This window comes from Sceloporus occidentalis, unplaced genomic scaffold (assembly GCF_023333645.1).
Source record: "Sceloporus occidentalis isolate IW3139 unplaced genomic scaffold, rSceOcc1.0.p SCAF_1, whole genome shotgun sequence".
Taxonomy (NCBI): domain Eukaryota; kingdom Metazoa; phylum Chordata; class Lepidosauria; order Squamata; family Phrynosomatidae; genus Sceloporus; species Sceloporus occidentalis.
Genome location: NW_028316981.1, coordinates 218,521,690 through 218,542,123, shown reverse-complemented (window position 1 = coordinate 218,542,123; position 20,434 = coordinate 218,521,690). Strand labels below are relative to the sequence as shown.

Here is a 20,434-nt window from a genome sequence, read left to right as displayed (position 1 = left end):
AATTGAAACAATTTGGTTCATGTCAGTGCACAAAAGAAACTCTTAGTGGGTTTTTTGTATGAACCCTAGCAAGACTGACCACTCAGTTGGTTCTGGGCCAGCCAGTTGTGGGTGGAATGTCAAAATGAAAATGCATATGCAAAGTAGAATAATAATAATGAATAATGTAAACTCCAAGTTGTTGTGCACTGTTAAAGCATCTTAAGGGTTTTCTTTATGTGTATTCCGAATAAATGAAAATGTTAATCTATTGTTCCTCCCACAATTATTTTGCTGCCATTTTCATCCTGGATCTTATAGTGAGAATTGAAGGAAGAAGGTAAATGTTCCCACTTTATTAACTTAGGATGTATTTGACACACATTGTCAAACATAGTCAGACACATATTCTAGACTTTAGGAAAGCTGATTTTAGTAAACGGAGAGAAATAATGGGGGTGATCCCCTGGTCAGGAATACTAAAACAGAAGGGAGTTCAATACAGATGGGAATTTCTCAAAAATGAGATACTGAAGTTCCATTGCGATGCAGCAGCTAAAAAGGCCAATGCAATTTTAGGCTGCATCAATAGAAGTATAGTGTCTAGATCAAGGGAAGTAATAGTGCCACTCTATTCTGCTCTGGTCAGGCCCCACCTGGAATACTGTGTCCAGTTCTGGGCACCACAATTCAAAGAGGATGTTGAGAAACTGGAGTGTGTCCAAAGGAGGGCAACTAAAATGATGAAGGGTATGGAAACCATGCTCTATGAGGAACAGTTTAGGGAGCTGGGGATATTTAGCCTGGAGAAGAGAAGGTTAAGAGGAGATACGATAGCCCTTTTAAAAAATTTGAAGGGATGTCATATTGAGGTGGGAGCAAGCTTGTTTTCTGCTGCTCCAGTCACTACGACCCAGAGCAATGGATGCAAGCTACCGGAAAAGAGATTCCACCTCAAAATTAGGAGGAACTTCCTGAGAGTAAGGGCTGTTCGACAGTGGAACACACTCCCTTGGAGTGTAGTGGAGTCTCCTTCCTTAGAGGTCTTTAAACAGAGGCTGGATGGCCATCTGTTGGGGATGCTTTGATTGAGAGTTCCTGCATGGCAGAATGGGGTTGGACTGGAGGGCCCTTGTGGTCTCTTCCAACTCTATGATTCTGTGTTTCTATGTTTCTATGTTTCTCAAATGACATCAAATGAAAGTTCCAGAAATGAGTAACTTAGGCGCTATTCAGACTGGCGCTTTGCGCCAGCCTGGATTCGTTCTAGAGTTGCGCGAGGGTGGTGCCACTACACACCCCACAACCCTAGCACATCGTGGTGGCATCAAAATGGCAGTGCCCTGTCTACATGCCAAACAATTTTGGAAGATGATAAATAATTTAATTAATCAGATAATGGGAATAAATCTAAAGCTGAAACCGGAACTATTTCTCTTGGGAATGATGGGAGAAGCAGTGAGAAAGGAGGATGAAAGGGCAGTTTTCCATATGGTCTCCTTAGCAAGAATGTGTTATGCTCAAAGATGGAAAAGCGAAACGACTCCAACTAGCCACGAATGGTTATTAAAATTATATGAAGGGATGGGCATGGATATTGAAACAAGAACTTCAAATAGCTTGAACAGAGAAAAACAATTAGAATGTTGGAATAAGGTATTAATATTCTTTGAAAAGGAATGGGGTAAGGAAGCAACTAAAAACTTAACACAGAAATTCTGGTGATATGATAAAGTAGTTCTCTGTCTTACTTTACCGGCAGTAGAGAAGAAAAATCAAATAGCTCCTTAGAAACTTATATTTTTTGTTGTTGTGATACCTATATCATCTTCTTAGGAAGTATTATTAAAGTAAAAATGAAATAAGGGATACGGAAAGCCGATAGGCAAATGTTAACAACAAAAATCTAACTGGTAGTCTAGGAAGTCATTTTGTTTGTTAGGTCTGATGTTGTTTGTAATAGATGTTTAAAGGGGGGGAGGGGAGGATAAGGATGTTAGATGTTCTAGATGTTTTGTGTATTATGGAATATATGTATGTATGTATGTATGCATGTATGTATATATGTATGTATGTATTTATTTTAATCCAATAAAAATTAAAAAAAAAAGTCTGGAGGAAGGATGCTTTTGCTAATTCCGCAAATCCCGATAAACGGCAAGGGGCTCCCATCTTGTGACCCTGATGGACACAGAGAAAGAGAGTTTCCCATGTTCTCTGCCTCAGATCAGCCACTCCTAGCCAATAGCCTGACCCAGGAGAAAAGCAGGCTAGAAATACCATAAACACATAAAAATAAAAATAAGTTGGTTTGTTTTGGAGAATCCATGGAGAAGGAGGGGAAACTGATTTTATCAATACAATAAAACAGATGTTACGGTCTTATCCTATAAGACCAGATATCCACATCGTGGTCATAGTGGCCTCATGCAATTGGACATTAGGAAAGCTCCTCCTGCCAAATTATCTCTTTCAGTCTCAAAGGAGCTGTGAGACACTGATTTTGCAGAGTAACAAGGGCATATATCTTTGAGTCAATGATGACAGCACAGCAGAACCCTGAAGTCATAAGAACTCACAATGGGAGTTCAGCGACGTGGCTCAAAAGGTTCCAGAATGCATCGACTTGGGCAGTTGGGCTTTGAGAAACCAACAGGGCTGGATCCAGTCTGCGTCAGCTCCTGGTTCTGCCATTGTTGGTCTTCAGCCTGAGAGGTCAAGAAGCCCCCACTACAGAAGAAGAATCTTTCCGTCTACAGATCTGCCATGGGGCCCTCGAATCTTTTTGTGGATTGGGATTTTGGTGTTCGTGGATGTGGGTGATTAAGCAATGGGGGAGCAGAAGACAGCAGAGGCCAGGCAGAAGGAGGAGGGCATGGCAGGAGTGGTAAGCTTCAAAAGCCACTCCTCCAGCCCTCAGGAAGACCAGGAGCCAAGCCAGAAGCAAGCCTTCCATCTACCCCCCAACTCCACCAGGGGCACAGAAGGCAGCAGAGGCCAGGAAGCAGCAGGAGGGCGAGGCAGGAGTGGCAAGCTTCAAAAGCCAGCCCTCAGGAAGACCATCAGCCAAGCCAGAAGCAAGCCTTGCCTCTTCCCCCAAGTCCAACAGAGGAACAGAAGGCAGCAGAAGACAGGCAGCAGAAGGAGAGCGTGGCAGGAGTGGTCAGCTTCAAAAGCCACTCCTCCAGCCCTCAGGAAGACCAGCAGCCAAGCCAGAATCAAGCCTTCCCTCTTCCCCCAACTCCACCAGGGGCACAGGAGGCAGCAGACGCCAGGCAGCAGCAGGAGGGCGAGGCAGGAGTGGCAAGCTTCAAAAGCCACTCCTCCAGCCCTTAGGAAGACCCACAGCCAAGCCAGAAGCAAGCTTTCCCTCTTTCCCCAACTCCACCAGGGGCACAGAAGGCAGCAGAGGCCAGGCAGCCACAGGAGGGTATGGCAGGAGTGGCAAGCTTCAAAAGCCACTCCTACAGCCCTCAGGAAGACCAGCAGCCAAGCCACAAGCAAGCCGTCCCTCTTCCCCCAACTCCAACAGAAGGCAGCAGAAGCCAGGCAGCAGAAGGAGAGCGTGGCAGGAGTGGTCAGCTTCAAAAGCCATTCCTCCAGCCCTCAGGAAGACTAGCACCCAAGCCAGAAGCAAGCCTTCCCTCTTCACCCAACTCCACCAGGGGCAAAGAAGGCAGCAGAGGCCAGGCAGCAGTAAGAGTGGCAAGCTTCAAAGGCCAGTCCTCCAGCCCTCAGGAAGACCAGGAGAGAAACCAGAAGCAAGCCTTCCCTCTTCCCCCAACTCCACCAGGGGCACAGAAGGCAGCAGAGGCCAGGCAGCAGCAGGAGGGCATGGCAGGAGGGGTAAGCTTCAAAGGCCAGCCCTCAGGAAGACCATCAGCCAAGCCAGAAGGAAGCCTTCCCTCTTCCCCCAACTCCAACAGAGGAACAGAAGGCAGCAGAAGCCAGGCAGCAGAAGGAGAGCGTGGCAGGAGTGGTCAGCTTCAAAAGCCACTCCTCCAGCCCTCAGGAAGACCAGCAGCCAAGCCAGAATCAAGCCTTCCCTCTTCCCCCAACTCCACCCGGGGCACAGAAGGCAGCAGACGCCAGGCAGCAGCAGGAGGGCGAGGCAGGAGTGGCAAGCTTCAAAAGCCATTCCTCCAGCCCATAGGAAGACCATCAGCCAAGCCAGAAGCAAGCCTTCCCTCTTCCGCCAACTCCACGAGGAGCACAGAAGGCAGCAGGAGGCCAGGCAGCTGCAGGAGGGCATGGCAGAAGGATGCCATCATACCTTTCCAAGTTGTGCCACTCAGATGTTGGGTGTGGACATTTCCCCAATTGGGGCAGGACAATCCCACCGGTTCCACCCAGGCTTAAAATGTGCCATCCAGGTCGAGCTGCCTTTGCCCGGCTCAAGTGACGGAACGCAGCTCTGCACCAATGGGGAAGACGAGGGGAGCACTAACACCCAAACCCGGGTCTGGATTGAACTCTGGGCCTTCAACTCTCAGATTCCAGCTGGGTGCTTTGAGCTCTGGCTGGATTCAAACCTCGGCTTAACCAAAGAAGGAAGTAACGAAGAGGAGGAAGGGGTGGAAGGAAGGAAGGAAGAGAGAACTATATCTCCCAGCAGCCGCTGCCCACTATGCCCTTCCATTCTGCCACTGCTGGTCAGTTGGCTGGGCTCCCCTAAGCGCCAGCCAACTGACCAGCAGTGGCAGGATGGAAGGGCATGGTGGGCAGGGGCTGCTGGGAGATATAGTTCTCGCTTTTTTCCTTCCTTCCTTCCACCCCTTCCTCCTCTTTCCTCTCCCTCTTTCCTCTCCCTCTTTCCTCTCCCTCCTTCCTTTTCCTCTTTCCTCTCCCTCTTTCCTCTCCCACCTTCCTCTCCCTCTTTCCTTCCCTTCATCTCCTTCCTCCTCATTCCTCTTTTTTTACTCCCTCCCTCTCTCCTTTCTATTCTCCTTCTTTACTCCCTTCCTTCCCCATTCCCTTCCTTCCTTCCTTCCTTCCTTCCTTCTTCCTTCCTTCCTTTCCTCCCTCTCTTCTTTCTTTCTTTCATTGCTTCCTCCCTCCCTTTCCTCCTCTCTTCTTTCTTCCCTCCCCTTCCCTTTCTTTCTACCTCCTTCCCTCTTTTCTTTTTTCTACTTCCTTCTTTTCTGCTCCCTCTCTCTTTCCCCCCTCACTTCCTTTTGTCCTTCCTTCCTTCCTTCCTTCCTTCCCTCCCTCCCTCTTTCTTTCTTTTCTCCTTCCTTCCTTTCTACCTCTTTTCTTCTTCCTCCCTCCCTCCGACCTCCTTCCCTTCCCTTCTCTTCCTTCTTTGCCTCCTTCACTCCCTTTCCCTTATTCCTCCCTCCCTTCCCTCTTTCCTTTTTCTTTCATTCCTTCCTTCCTGCCTCCCTCCCTTCCCTTTCTTCTTCTTTCCTTTCATCACTTCCTCCCTCTCTTCTCTGTTTCCTTTCTTTCTTTTATGCCTTCCTTCCTTCTTTTTTTCCTACCTCCTTCCTTCTTTTTCATTCCTTCCTTCCGTTTTTCTTTATTTGTTTCATTCCCTCTGTCCTTCCTTCCTTCCTTCCTTCCTTCCTTCCTTCCTTTTTCTTTCCTTCCTTTCCTACATCACTTTTCCTTCCCTCCTTCCCACTTCCCCTCCTTCCTTCACTCTTCCCCCTTCCCCTCTTTCCTTCCTTTCTTCCCCTTCCCCTCCTTCCTTCCCTTCTTCCCCTTCTCCTCTTTCCTTCCTTTCTTCCCCTTGCCCTCCTTCCTTACCTTCTTCCCCTTCCCCTCTCAATCCCCCCCTTCCCAAGAAAAAGGAGGGCTCTCACAAATCCAGAAGGCAGCATAGGCTAGGCAGCAGCAGGAGGGCATGGCAGGATTGGAAAGCTTTAAAAGCCACTCCTCCAGCCCTCAGGATGACCAGCAGCCAAGCCAGAAGCAAGGTTTTCCTCTTCCTTCAACACCACCAGTGGCACAGAAGGCAGCAGAGGACAGGCAGTAGCAGGAGGGAATGGCAACAGTGGTTAGCTTCAAAAGCCACTCCTCCAGCCCTCAGGAAGACCAGTAGCCAAGCCAGAAGCAAGCCTTCCCTCTTCCCCCAACCTCACCAGGGGCACCGAAGGCAGCAGAGGCCAGGCAGCAGCAGGAGGGCATGGCAGGAGTGGGAAGCTTCAAAAGCCACTGCTCCAGCCCTCAGGAAGACCAGCAGCCAAGCCACAAGCAAGCCTTCCCTCTTCCACCAACTCCACCACGGGCACAGAAGGCAGCAGAGGCCAGGCAGGAGCAGGAGGGTGTGGCAGGAGTGGGAAGCTTCAAAAGCCACTCCTCCAGCCCTCAGGATGACCAGCAGCCAAGCCAGAAGCAAGGTTTTCCTCTTCCTTCAACACCACCAATGGCACAGAAGGAAGCAGAGGACAGGCAGTAGCAGGAGGGAATGGCAACAGTGGTTAGCTTCAAAAGCCACTCCTCCAGCCCTCAGGAAGACCAGTAGCCAAGCCAGAAGCAAGCCTTCCGTCTTCCCCCAACTCCACCAGGGGCACCGAAGGCAGCAGAGGCCAGGCAGCAGCAGGAGGGCATGGCAGGAGTGGGATGCTTCAAAAGCCACTCCTCCAGCCCTCAGGAAGACCAGCAGCCAAGCCACAAGCAAGCCTTCCCTCTTCCGCCAACTCCACCAGGGGCACAGAAGGCAGCAGAGGCCAGGCAGCAGCAGGAGGGCGTGGCAGGAGTGGGAAGCTTCAAAAGCCACTGCTCCAGCCCTCAGGAAGACCAGCAGCCAAGCCAAAAGCAAGCCTTCCCTCTTCCGCCAACTCCACCAGGGGCACAGAAAGCAGCAGAGGCCAGGCAGCAGCAGGAGGAGTGGGAAGCTTCAAAAGCCACTGCTCCAGCCCTCAGGAAGACCAGCAGCCAAGCCAAAAGCAAGCCTTCCCTCTTCCGCCAATTCCACCAGGGGCACAGAAGGCAGCAGAGTCCAGGCAACAGCAGGAGGGCTTGGCAGGAGAAGGATGCCATCATACCTTTCCAAGCTGTGCCACTCGGACGTTGGGTGTGGACATTTCCCCATTTGGGGCAGGACAATCCCACCGGTTCCACCCAGGCTTAAAATGTGCCATCCAGGTCGACCTACCTTTGCCGGGTTCAAGTGACGGGACGCATCTCTGCAACAATGGGGAAGACAGGGGGAGTACTAACACCCCAACCCGGGCCTGGATTGAACTGTGGGCCTTTAACTCTCAGAGTACAGCCGGGTGCTTTGAGCTCTGGCTGGATTCAAACCTCGGCTTAACCAAAGAAGGAAGTAACGAAGAGGAGGAAGGGGTGGAAGGAAGGAAAGAAGAGAGAACTATATCTCCCAGCAGCCCCTGCCCACTATGCCCTTCCATCCTGCCACTGCTGGTCAGTTGCCTGGCGCTTAGGGGAGCCCAGCCAACTGACCAGCAGTGGCAGGATGGAAGGGCATGGTGGGCAGGGGCTGCCGGGGGATATAGTTCTCTCTTCTTTCCTTCCTTCCTTCCACCTCTTTCCTCTCCCTCTTTCCTCTCCCTCCTTCCTTTTCCTCTTTCCTCTCCCTCTTTGCTCTCCCTCCTTCCTTTTCCTCTTTCCTCTCCCTCTTTCCTCTCCCTCTTTCCTTTTCCTCTTTCCTCTCCCTCTTTCCTTCCCTTCATCTCCTTCCTCCTCTTTTCTTTCTCCTCTTTTCTCTCCTTCCTCTTCCTTCCTCTTCTTCCTTCTCTTGCTTTCCTTCCTCCTCGTTCCTCTTCTCCTTCATCATCTTCTTTCTTTCTTTTAAAAAAAATATTCAGTATTACATTTTTAAATAGATATAATATATAAAATTTAAACACACACATACAATTTATTTTCTTTCATAACAAACCACAGAGAAATCTAATTATATGTCTAAACCATATCAACTCTTCCTTCTTTTTACTTGAGATCTCCTGCCTTCTAGTATTAAATGAGGTCTCCAGACATTATTAACGGTGAAATATATTACTTACTATCTAAAAGGAAACATACTCCATTTTCAAGAAGTATCTACAATCACATAAATGATTGTAAAGTCCATCTATCTGTGGTTGCTTTAAAGTATACTATTTTACAAATATTTTTATCACTCCAGTCCAAAAGTAAAGTCTTTTCCTCATTCTGTTTTTAAATTTTTTATCAAAGGCTCCCATTGCTTTTCAAACGTATTCATTGAATTCTTCTTTAATAAATGTCTTAATTCATCAGTTTCTATAACATCATACAATTTTATCAACCAGTCCTTTACATTAGGTATTGTCTTCATTTTCCATTTCTGAGTGTAAACCATTCTGCCAGCTGAAATCTTATAAAATAGTAGTTTCCCATATTTTATAAAAAATGTTGATTCTATGATTATCTTCTTATTGAACAATTTTTCCCCATTCCAATTGCTAAAGTCTTAACATCCATTATAAACCTTTCCCTAATCTGTCTATAAGTAAACCAGGTACAACTAAGACCTTGTGATATCAATTGCTTTGTGACTTTATTTGTATGTCTTTTGCCTTTTTGATCAATCAGATCTTCACACCTTACCCATTTTTCTTGGCTTAGCTAGACCCAATTACAAAACGCTTCCTTTATGGATGCCCAGTTCGGAAGGAATGGACAACATTTAGGTTTAATATTCAACCAATACTCTTAATTGCGTCTTAGAATTTAATTTAGTATAAAATAGATATCCATACCATCCAAAAAGAAGTTCTAGTCCCTTCCTTCCTTCCTTCCTCCCTCTCTCCTTCCTTTCCTCCTTTTTACTCCCTCCCTCTCTCCTTTCTTTTCTCCTTCTTTACTCCCTTCCTTGCTTTCCTTCCTTCTTTCTTTATTTCCTTGTTCCTTCCTTTCTCCCTCCCTCCCTTCCTTTTCATCCCCTCCTTCCGTTTAAGTCTTTCTTTCATTCCCTCTGTCGTCCCTCTTTCCCCCTTCCCCTCCTTCCTTCACTCCTTCCCCCATACCTCCTTCCTTCCCTTCTTCCCCTTTCCCTCCTTCCTTCCCTCCTTCCCTTTCCCCTCCTTCCTTCCCTTCTTCCCCTTTTCCCCTTCCCCTCTCCCTCCCTCTCTTACCATGAAAGAGGAGGGCTCCCAATAATCCAGAACTAGACTCTGGGAGCCAGAGGCAGAGGATGATGATGGGTCTCTGCTGGAGCATGAGACTGGCATGGCCCTTTTTCTGCTCCCATCCTCCTCTCTGTCCAGGAGGCAGCTCCAGTCTCAGGGGGAAATCTCCTTTTCCCCTTCCTTCCTTCCTTCCTTCCTTCCTTCCTTCCTTCCTTCCTTCCTTCCTTCCATCTGCTTGCCATCTGCAGCAGAGAATGGGAGGATGATGATGAACCAGCTCCCTGTTGATGAGCCCAGCAGCAGGCCAAAGAGGCAAAACCAGCAGCAGAGAGTCCAAAAAGGCTGGCGAAAGACAGTTCTAGTATGGTTATTTTATAATAAAAAATGGTTATGTTAAATAGTAATTTGTGTGTTCATGCACTTTGCTTTGTTTTTTCTTCAGACCTTCTGATCTCCCAATTTCTCAGCTGCTTTTAATAATGTACCAGTTTCTCTTAGTACATTAGTACATTATTAGTACATTTGGCTGACCCTTAGTAGTAACTTTCAGCTCTAGGATCTTATGTATTCCTGCACGGCCTAAGAGGGACAGCCTATATGACCCTTAGTAGTAACTTTCAGCTCTAGGATCTTATGTATTCCTGCACGGCCTAAGAGGGACAGCCTATATGGCCCTTAGTAGTAACTTCCAGCTCTCGGATCCTATGTATTCCTGCACAGCCAAAGAGGCTAGGCCTATATGGCCCTTTCTAGTCACTTCCAGCTCTTGGATCCTATGTATTCCTGCACAGCTAAACAGGCTAGGCCTATATGGCCCTTAGTAGTAACTTCCATTTCTCGGATCCTATGTATTCCTGCACAGCTAAACAGGCTAGGCCTATATGGCCCTTACTAGTCACTTCCAGCTCTTGGATCCTAGGTATTCCTGCACAGCCAAAGAGGCTAGGCCTCTATGGCCCTTAGTAGTAACTTCTAGCTCTCGGATCCTAGGTATTCCTGCACAGCCAAAGAGGCTAGGCCTATATGGCCATTAGTAGTAACTTCCTGTTCTCGGACCCTATGTATTCCTACACAGCCAAAGAGGGTTGGCCTATATGGCCCTTAGCAGTAACTTCCAGCTCTCAGATCCCATGTATTCCTGTACGGCCAAAGAGGGTTGGCCTATATGGCCCTTAGTAGTAACTTCCAGTTCTTGGACCCTATGTATTCCTGCACAGCTAAACAGGCTAGGCCTATATGGCCCTTAGCAGTAACTTCCAGCTCTCAGATCCTATGTATTTCTGCACGGCCGAAGAGGTTTGGCCTATATGGCCCTTAGTAGTAACTTCCAGCTCTCGGATCCTATGTATTTCTGCACGGCCGAAGAGGGTTGGCCTATATGAACCTTTGTAGTAACTTTCAGCTCTCCGATCCTATGTATTCCTGCACGGCCGAAGAGGGATGGTCTATATAACCCTTAGTAGTAACTTCCAGCTCTCGGATCCTATGTATTTCTGCACGGCCGAAGAGGGTTGGCCTATATGAACCTTTGTAGTAACTTCCAGCTCTCGGATCCTATGTATTCCTGCACAGCCAAAGAGGCTAGGCCTATATGGCCCTTAGTAGTAACTTCCAGTTCTCGGACCCTATGTATTCCTACGCAGCCAAAGAGGGATGGCCTATATAACCCTTAGTAGTAACTTCCAGCTCTCGGATCCTATGTATTTCTGCACGGCCGAAGAGGGTTGGCCTATATGAACCTTTGTAGTAACTTTCAGCTCTCCGATCCTATGTATTCCTGCACGGCCGAAGATGCAGAACTGGCTGTGAGACATGGAGTCCAAGGGATTATTGTATCCAATCATGGAGGAAGACAGCTGGATGGGGTTCCTGCAACTGTAAGTGGTGGGACATTGTCCTTAACACTAACATCTGTATTAATATTCATGTCTACAGTGGTGTCTTATTTCTGTGTGTGTGTGCACATATGTGTAAAAAATGGAAGAACTGAAAAAACAGAGTTGACTCACAGATTATTATTTGTTGACCACTTAGAAAGAATGCTGTGATTACGAAAAGTGAGCATTGGTTTTTCATAAGCAAGTCATGCGAGTCTAGTTTTCCAATTCTCTCTCTCTCTCTCTCTCTCTCTCTCTCTCCCTTTGTCAGAGTTACAAGCTTGGTACATGATGGGAATGCTGTAGGTGTAGCGTACTGAGCTGTTTGGAAGTGGACCACATTCCCTTGGAGCATGGTGGAATCTCCCCCTTTGGAGGTTTTTAAACAGAGACTGGATGGTCATCTGTCAGGGGTTCTTTGATTGTGAGTTCCTGCGTGGGAGAGAGTTGGACTGGACAGCCCTTGAGGTGTCTTCCAACTCATTGTATCTTGATTTCAATACTTTTGATGAGGTTCCCTATGATATCTTCATACAAGACGGATGTGTAGCTGGCTTACAGATCAAACCCTTAGAATTCTGCACAATCACAAGGGACAGAAATTACTAATTGGGTACCACAGGATTCTGTCCTGTGGTTTATTCATATATAAAGTTGTTTATTCAACAACTTTATATACGAAGAAAAATGTAATGAAGGGCACAAAACTGAAATTATCAGATGACACCAAACTAGCCATAGTTAATACCTCAGAAGACAGAATTAGGATTCAGTGACCTTAACAAAATGAATTTCAACAGAAATGTTAGCTACTATATTTGTGCAGGAAAAATCAGGTGGGCTATCAAAATGGTAAAAGAACTAGAAATCAAATCCTATTTGGATCAGGTGAGTGAGCTGTGCGTGCTTAGCCTGGGGAATAAAAGATGGGGAAGAGTTGTTGTTGTTGCGTGCCTTCAAGTTATTTCTGACCTATGGTAACACTAAGGTGAACCGATAATGGGTTTTTCTTGCCAAGATTTGTTCAGAGGGGTTTTCACCTTTCAGCCTTCTCTGAGGCTGAGAGAGTGCAGTTGGGTTTCCATGACCAGCAGGCCATGGAACTTAGGTCTCCAGACTTGTAGTCCAACCACTCAAACCATTGCATCAAACTGGCTCTCAGGTATTATGATTGTCATTTTTAATTAGTTGAAGAAGATAGAGGCCAGTTTCTTTTCTTCTACTCCATAGGATAGGACCTGAAAAATTATAAGAAAAGACATTCTACCTAAACATTAGGAAAAACATCTTTACTGTAAGAACTATTCAACAGTGGAATAGACTACTGGAATTGGGAGTAGACTCTCCTACTTTGGAGGTCTTTAAACAGAGCTTAGATGGACATCTTTCAGGAGAGCATTCCTGCATGACATGAGGATAGACCAGATGTTGGGGTCCCTTCAACCTCTATGATTCAGTGAAGTGCATTCCCACATTCAGGAGAAGTTGGGACACAACATCACAAAATATCTTTGTTCTCACCCACATTTATGCCACTGTTTCCATTTGTGAGTTATTGCATTCTGTTTTTTGCAGATTGATGCTCTGGTTGAAGTTACAGCAGCTGTGCAAGGAAAAGTTGAAGTTTACCTGGATGGTGGAATACGAACTGGAAGCGATGTATTGAAAGCATTGGCACTTGGGGCAAAATGTGTCTTCATTGGAAGGCCTGCCCTTTGGGGTCTGGCCTATAAGGTGAATATAGTGTCTGTACTATAAGTTAAAGTCCAAAGTTGCAAATGAACAGCAGTTTCCTTAAGTAAATGTTAAAAATTAGCTTTCTCAATTTTGGTTACACTCAGGCCTAGTGACTGGAATCCTGTTGGTGACATGTGCTCAAGTAACCTAGGGTTATGAAAATCTATGTCCTTTTTTCAGATGCGGCAGAAAGAAATATTCAATATCTCTTTTTGCAGCATCCCCTTCTCTGATAGAAGGTAGCTTTTGAATTCAGGTGCTCACTCATTTCCTGGCTATAGAGAGATGGGGAAGCACTTAGGCAATGTCTGACTTTGGCTCTGAAGCTGGCCCAAAACAGACGGGCCAAAAGCACCACCTTTGGGCCGATCCGGTGGCATGGCAAACAGATGATGCACACACCTGGGTTGTATTGATGTTGCACTGCAGCCGTCTAAGGCAGCCACAAAAGGAGTGCAAAAAAGCAATCCTTGCCGGCAATCTATTGCAGACCATGTGAGCCAGGGAGTGTTGCAGACCATTGCCAAACAGGGAGTGACCGGGGCTGGAGTGGCCAGAGGCTGCTTCAAGCTGCCAATCTGCATGATGCCATGAACTGACATCACTCTCCCAAGATGTAGAGGGAGGGAAGGACGTTGAACTTCACAGGGAGAGCATCACACTCCACCTACATGGTGCAGGTCTCTCATTTAGTTATGTGTTGCATGTATGTTCAATTAATGCTCAAGTTGTATAGTTCTGACATTGCTAGCTTGGTTAACCCAGTAACCATTACTCCATGAACATGCACAGTCTGTGTAATGGTACTGATAAAGTAGGCTATGATGTCTACGGGGCTGTGCAGTTTTATGTGAACCATACAGCCCTCTTCTGTCAGTCCCAGAGGTTGTTTGTATATTATTCCAGGTCCAAGCACGGTTTCTCTGTCTCAACCCAAAGACTTTTAAAGTGGAATTCCTCCACAATACACATGACCTATTGCTTGGCTGGAAAAGAACCCCCTGCCACTGTCAGGAGTTACTCAACAGGAGCAATGGCAGCTTAAATGGCATTGCTCAAAGGAGCAGGGTGGCCCCCAGGGTCTCAGCCTTCAATTTTCATACAACACTAGGCAGAGAGGGCATATTTGGAAGAGCTGTTCTGTTTTCATATTTGACATGATACTCCCTACTCCCGTCGTGAGTAGCTTCTTAGTCTCCCATTTGGGTGAGTCGCAGGGACCATAAAGAAGAAGAACAGGTAACTTTTGTTCTTGGAGTGGTCTTCTGTGAACTCAGGCAACCCTACCCTCTGTGGTGTTTACTGTCCTTGGGCAGCTGCTGTGATGGCCTAAAAATTAAGAAACTGAGCATGAATCACGTCAGACATGCACTAAATCACATTAGATGTGCATGGCTCCCACAAAAAAACTCTCTTTCACAGCTCTAGAAGGTTCTATAACATGCACTGCCCAGGTGACCCATGTGTGTGAGTTCATAGATGGCCACTCAAAGAGCCTCCATTATTTCAGGTAAGCAACCTGTTGTTTCATTCTGTTTTTATAGAAAGATAAGGGCAAGACGGAGACAGAACATGTATCTATTATGCTGTGTCTTTTCATTCCAAAATCACACACCAACAGTTCCAATCCCCAACAGCTGTGTGTTTGCAGATAGCAGAATGAAAATTGGAGAGAAAGAGGGAATGCAAAGAGTTGGAAATATGGAAAGAACATGTCGACAAAATGACTAAAGGAGTGTGGAGGAATTAATTTCAACTCACACCAAACAAGAATATCCAAAACCAGAAAATGACTTTTAAAATAACATAAAACTTAAAGTAGAATTGAAGAGTCTCACAATCTTTTACTAAAGCTTTGGAGACTTACTAATTTTGTTCATATCTGCAAATGTGCATGCCTTTAAAAATTGTCTTAAGCTATTTTAACTAGTTTTAAATTTCCTTGTTTTAGTATTAAGTGGTTTAATATGTGTTTGATCTGTTTAAATTGATTTTCTTGTATGCTGCCCTGAGATCCTTGATTACAGGGTGATATGTAACTTTATGTTTATCATCCAGAAAGACTCCATGCAGGCTAATGGAGGGATGGAGGACATGAGCTTGGTATGGTTGTCCAAGTGCCTCCTTCTGAGCTTCACCTATGTTGGCAGGGGATGTAACAAATTAATTATTTCAGGAATTCCTTGATATTATTTTCCCCCACAAGTTCTGGGGAAGTATTTATAACAAGAAATTGAGAAAGGAGCATGATAAGCTTAGTAAAGCAGGAAAAGTGTAAAATATGAGAACTGCAGTACCAAGAAAAATTGGACTTAGACAGATTAGCCATTGGAAGGTTGCTTTTCTGCAGGACCTCTTTGACAGCTATATGCCATAACCTGGAATCCATTATCTTCCCAACATGTGCATTACTGGCTTGAATAAGCTCAGATGGATGTAGGGTAGTAGAATAACTACTATACATCCTTGAGCCTCCTCTACATTTTTTATTTGGCTGTTAAAGGTGTAATTTGGGCATATGTGGATTCTTCCACTTAGGTTTCACCATTCACCATTTGCTTCCTCTCTTTTTCCATACCTTTATGTCAACCTGTATACCAGGCAACAGACTTTTTCTGCCTCAGCACTTTGAATATTACCCAAAGGTGAAAATTACTCCACAGTCACCCCGTATCAGGTTATTTGGATTTTCATAGTGCTTTGAAAATTGGCAAAGCCTGTTTGATCAGAGGCAACATTGCGATCACAGAATATGTATGTCACAGGAAACAAGCCTTCTGTCAAGTCTCTCAAAAACCACTGTCTCATCTATGATGGCTTCCTAATTGGCAAACCCTTGCTCTTTATTTGAACAGGGAGAAAAAGGACTTCAACAAGTTTTGAAGATTTTAAAAGATGAATTTCGTTTGTCAATGGCTCTGGCTGGTAAGCACCCCTCCCCTTTACTTCTGAGTTATAGTTCTTACAATGAGATCTTTATGTTATGTCTAAAATGGTTGTCCCATACCAAAGCTGTCAAAGAAAAGGAGGACTGCAAAGTGATAGGAACAAGCTGCTAAGATGTTTATAAAATTAGCATTAATATCAGTCACCAATTTCCACACTACAGACCAGAGCTCGGAAACTAATTCCTTCTGTTATGCATAGTTTAATTTTCAGGGCCCGAATTCACCAAGTGTAACCTAGGAGATTATTGCCTCTAAAAAGCTGCTGGATAAGCACAGCTGGGGTCTGGGCTGCATACGGGTTATACTCACCTGGCCACAGCTGTGTGTGATAACACACCGTTTTGGCTTTTCAATCCTGCATCTATCCCAGCGGGATTTCTGGGTGCGATAATTTCCTTTGAGTTATGCCTTTGTGGCTGATTTGAATTAACAATCCTTATGTATTGACTAGTTTAAAGGATACGTAGGTAGCATGGAAGTCCCCCAATCCTCACTCAATGGGCAACAGCTGCTGAAATGGAGGGGTCTGTTTCCCTGTGAAACAAGAAGCAGCTGAACAATCTTCCCATCCCTCTCATCCAGAAAGAGGAATTGGGAGAAGGGTCCTGTTTCTGCCTGTTGCTCTGGAGGTTGCTCTTGGGAGGAGGTGGGAACATCTGTGAGCTGTTTCCCAAATGACAAAGGAACAGACCCCCATCGATAGCAGCAGCTGCTCCCTGGTATGTGTGGATTGGGGAGACTGAGCTGGGAGACACCGTGTGTGTGTGCTGTGTGTCTTTTCAAGTCATTTCCAATTTATGGTGACCCTAAGGTGAATCTGTTAGGGTATTGGTAAATTTCAACAACAGATCATTCTTAGCAAAGCTTGAGAAACAGGGGACCAGCCAATCCTTTCCCACACACATGTTATCAGCCTAGTAAAAGATGAGACAGAGGACCTTATCGCACATATTATTTTTGCCATTATGGGAATGGGAAGGGGACTCTTTAATGGAAAAAATGGATTTTATCACACAGCAAATTGTCCTTAAAATGGCCCCATTCCGTTCCATGGCACCAAGCTGTCCCCATTCAGTGCTGGGGGTGCCATTTTGCTCGGTCGGAAAACTTCCAACCCGAACATTTAACGCTCCCTTTTATACAGTTTCTCATGTTGTGGTGACCCGAACCATAAAATTACGGTGTCTCAGTTCCTAAGACCATCAGAAATATGTTTTTTCAATGGTCTTAGACGATCCCTGTGAAAGGGTCATTTGACCCCCCCAAAGGGGTCGTGACCCAGAAGTTGAGAACCGCTGATCTAAAGTAACATAAAATAGTTTTACTCATAGATCTTGTACAGTGGAACCTCGCCATACGCGGGGGATCCGTTCCGGATCCTGCCGCGTATGGCGATTTCTGCCTATGCTCGAGCCCCACTGTAAACAATGGGGCTTGTGCGCGGAGGCGCGGCGGCACGGGCGCCCATTCAATTGAATGGGACGCACCGCCCCTTCCGCCCCGCGCGCCCGCGCCGCAGCTTGAGCGCATATGCTCAAGGCCGCGTATGGCGGGCACGCGTATGGCGAGGTTCCACTGTATATAGCTCATCCCCAAGCACAGCTTTATGGTAAAGATAAAATAAGGAAAATCCTACATGTTACTTGTAAAAAGACATTTAGAAGAAAAAATGGTTTTGTTAGTTGATCAAAAGAAACATTCTAACAATGTGGAGACAAAATGGAATCTTGAAGACAAAATGGAGACTGGATTAACAAAGTGGAGTCTGCATAACTAAGCAAGGTGTGCATGCATGAAGTGAGAGGGCATCTTCTAAAAACAACAAGTTACCACAAACATGTAAAGTCCTAGTTTCAAGGGTGCTACAAGAACTATCACATGCTGAGACTCTTTAGAACCTAGAGAGTCTCAGCATGCGATAGTTGCTATACCCAACAGAACCTGTGTGTAGAGAGGTCTTGTAGCACCTTTGAGACTAATTGGGGGAAAAAGTTGGCAGTATGGGCTTTCGTAGACTTAAGTTTACTTCCTCAGATGCATTTGGACTAAGGTGAACCTATTATGGTTTTGTTTGGTTTTGTTTGTTTGTTTGTTTTTTGTGCAAGATTGATTCAGAGTAGGTTTGCCATTGTGGAAATATAGCCAAGTAGCCAAGCATAACAGTGGTTATGTGTTTGTAACTGCTTTAGTGAATTCAGACTCAGAAAATCATGAGTCTATGAGAAGAAATCCATGAATATTCACTGTTTGAGCATCCCATTGGAAAATCATGGAGAAATGTTGGCTTCCTCTATTAAAAATTAGTACTGGGTTTTTCCTCAGATCATCCATTCATAATGAAGAACTTCATCCCTGTATCCCACCACTGAATGGTTGTTCTTTCTTTTTGACTTCCTTTCATTAAGGCTGCAGAAATGTTTCAGAAATTGACCAGCGTCTTGTTCAATACTCGAGGTTGTAAAGAAGACTCCTGCTATGCTCATCCAACAGAAAACAACTGGAACTATCAGGCCTTTCAGTGAAGGAAAGGGGAGGGGGGGGGCCAGCCAGCAGGTCAGAAAACACCCCATCAGCCCAACTCCAGTCCTGTTATATTGGTGGGAGAAAGAAGCCCATTTGATTGTGTGCAGTCGCTTCCATTGATTGTTCAGTATCTCTATTTGCAGCAAGCCTAAGAAATGATGCATAAGATACAGTGTGATTAATTATATCATCAGCCTTTCTGGTCCAAATGTATGATCAAAAACATTTGATTTTGGATTTTGTCATTCCCACAGCCCTAGGAAATTGAAACAATTTGGTTCATGTCAGTGCACAAAAGAAACTCTTAGTGGGTCTTTTGTATGAACCCTAGCAAGACTGACCACTCAGTTGGTTCTGGGCCAGCCAGTTGTGGGTGGAATGTCAAAATGAAAATGCATATGCAAAGTAGAATAATAATAATGAATAATGTAAACTCCAAGTTGTTGTGCACTGTTAAAGCATCTTAAGGGTTTTCTTTATGTGTATTCCGAATAAATGAAAATGTTAATCTATTGTTCCTCCCACAATTATTTTGCTGCCATTTTCATCCTGGATCTTATAGTGAGAATTGAAGGAAGAAGGTAAATGTTCCCACTTTATTAACTTAGGATGTATTTGACAAACATTGTCAAACATAGTCAGACACATATTCTAGACTTTAGGAAAGCTGATTTTAGGAAACGGAGAGAAATAATGGGGGTGATCCCCTGGTCAGGAATACTAAAACAGAAGGGAGTTCAAGACAGATGGGAATTTCTCAAAAATGAGATACTGAAGTTCCACTGCGATGCAGCAGCTAAAAAGGCCAATGCAATTTTAGGCTGCATCAATAGAAGTATAGTGTCTAGATCAAGGGAAGTAATAGTGCCACTCTATTCTGCTCTGGTCAGGCCCCACCTGGAATACTGTGTCCAGTTCTGGGCACCACAATTCAAAGAGGATGTTGAGAAACTGGAGTGTGTCCAAAGGAGGGCAACTAAAATGATGAAGGGTATGGAAACCATGCTCTATGAGGAACAGTTTAGGGAGCTGGGGATATTTAGCCTGGAGAAGAGAAGGTTAAGAGGAGATACGATAGCCCTTTTAAAAAATTTGAAGGGATGTCATATTGAGGTGGGAGCAAGCTTGTTTTCTGCTGCTCCAGTCACTAGGACCCAGAGCAATGGATGCAAGCTACCGGAAAAGAGATTCCACCTCAAAATTAGGAGGAACTTCCTGAGAGTAAGGGCTGTTCGACAGTGGAACACACTCCCTTGGAGTGTAGTGGAGTCTCCTTCCTTGGAGGTCTTTAAGCAGAGGCTGGATGGCCATCTGTTGGGGATGCTTTGATTGAGAGTTCCTGCATGGCAGAATGGGGTTGGACTGGAGGGCCCTTGTGGTCTCTTCCAACTCTATGATTCTGTGTTTCTATGTTTCTATGTTTCTCAAATGACATCAAATGAAAGTTCCAGAAATGAGTAACTTAGGCGCTATTCAGACTGGCGCTTTGCGCCAGCCTGGATTCGTTCTAGGGTTGCGCGAGGGTGGTGCCACTACACACCCCGCAACCCTAGCACATCGTGGTGGCATCAAAATGGCAGTGCCCTGTCTACATGCCAAACAATTTTGGAAGATGATAAATAATTTAATTAATCAGATAATGGGAATAAATCTAAAGCTGAAACCGGAACTATTTCTCTTGGGAATGATGGGAGAAGCAGTGAGAAAGGAGGATGAAAGGGCAGTTTTCCATATGGTCTCCTTAGCAAGAATGTGTTATGCTCAAAGATGGAAAAGCGAAACGACTCCAACTAGCGACGAATGGTTATTAAAATTATATGAAGGGATGGGGGTGGATATTGAAACAAGAACTTCAAATAGCTTGAAAAGAGAAAAACAATTAGAATGTTGGAATAAGGTATTAATATTCTTTGAAAAGGAATGGGGTAAGGAAGCAACTAAAAACTTAACACAGAAATTCTGGTGATATGATAAAGTAGTTCTCTGTCTTACTTTACCCGCAGTAGAGAAGAAAAATCAAATAGCTCCTTAGAAACTTATATTTTTTGTTGTTGTGATACCTATATCATCTTCTTAGGAAGTATTATTAAAGTAAAAATGAAATAAGGGATACGGAAAGCCGATAGGCAAATGTTAACAACAAAAATCTAACTGGTAGTCTAGGAAGTCATTTTGTTTGTTAGGTCTGATGTTGTTTGTAATAGATGTTTAAAGGGGGGGAGGGGAGGATAAGGATGTTGGATGTTCTAGATGTTTTGTGTATTATGGAATATATGTATGTATGTATGTATGCATGCATGTATATATGTATGTA

At 45.1% G+C, this 20,434-nt stretch overlaps 1 long non-coding RNA gene across 2 annotated transcripts; it reads left to right on the top strand.

The window, feature by feature from the left end:
• The first annotated feature begins 10,828 nt into the window (after window positions 1-10,828).
• On the top strand, window positions 10,829-20,125 carry LOC149323471 (uncharacterized). Of its 2 annotated transcripts, XR_016280166.1 has the most exons (5): window positions 10,829-10,912; window positions 11,184-11,336; window positions 12,488-12,646; window positions 15,505-15,574; window positions 18,003-20,125. It is a non-coding gene; the product is annotated as an uncharacterized LOC149323471 (long non-coding RNA). The 2 variants fall into 2 exon arrangements; XR_016280162.1 differs by lacking the exon at window positions 11,184-11,336 and having other exon boundaries at window positions 10,837-10,912.
• The last annotated feature ends 309 nt before the right edge of the window (window positions 20,126-20,434 follow it).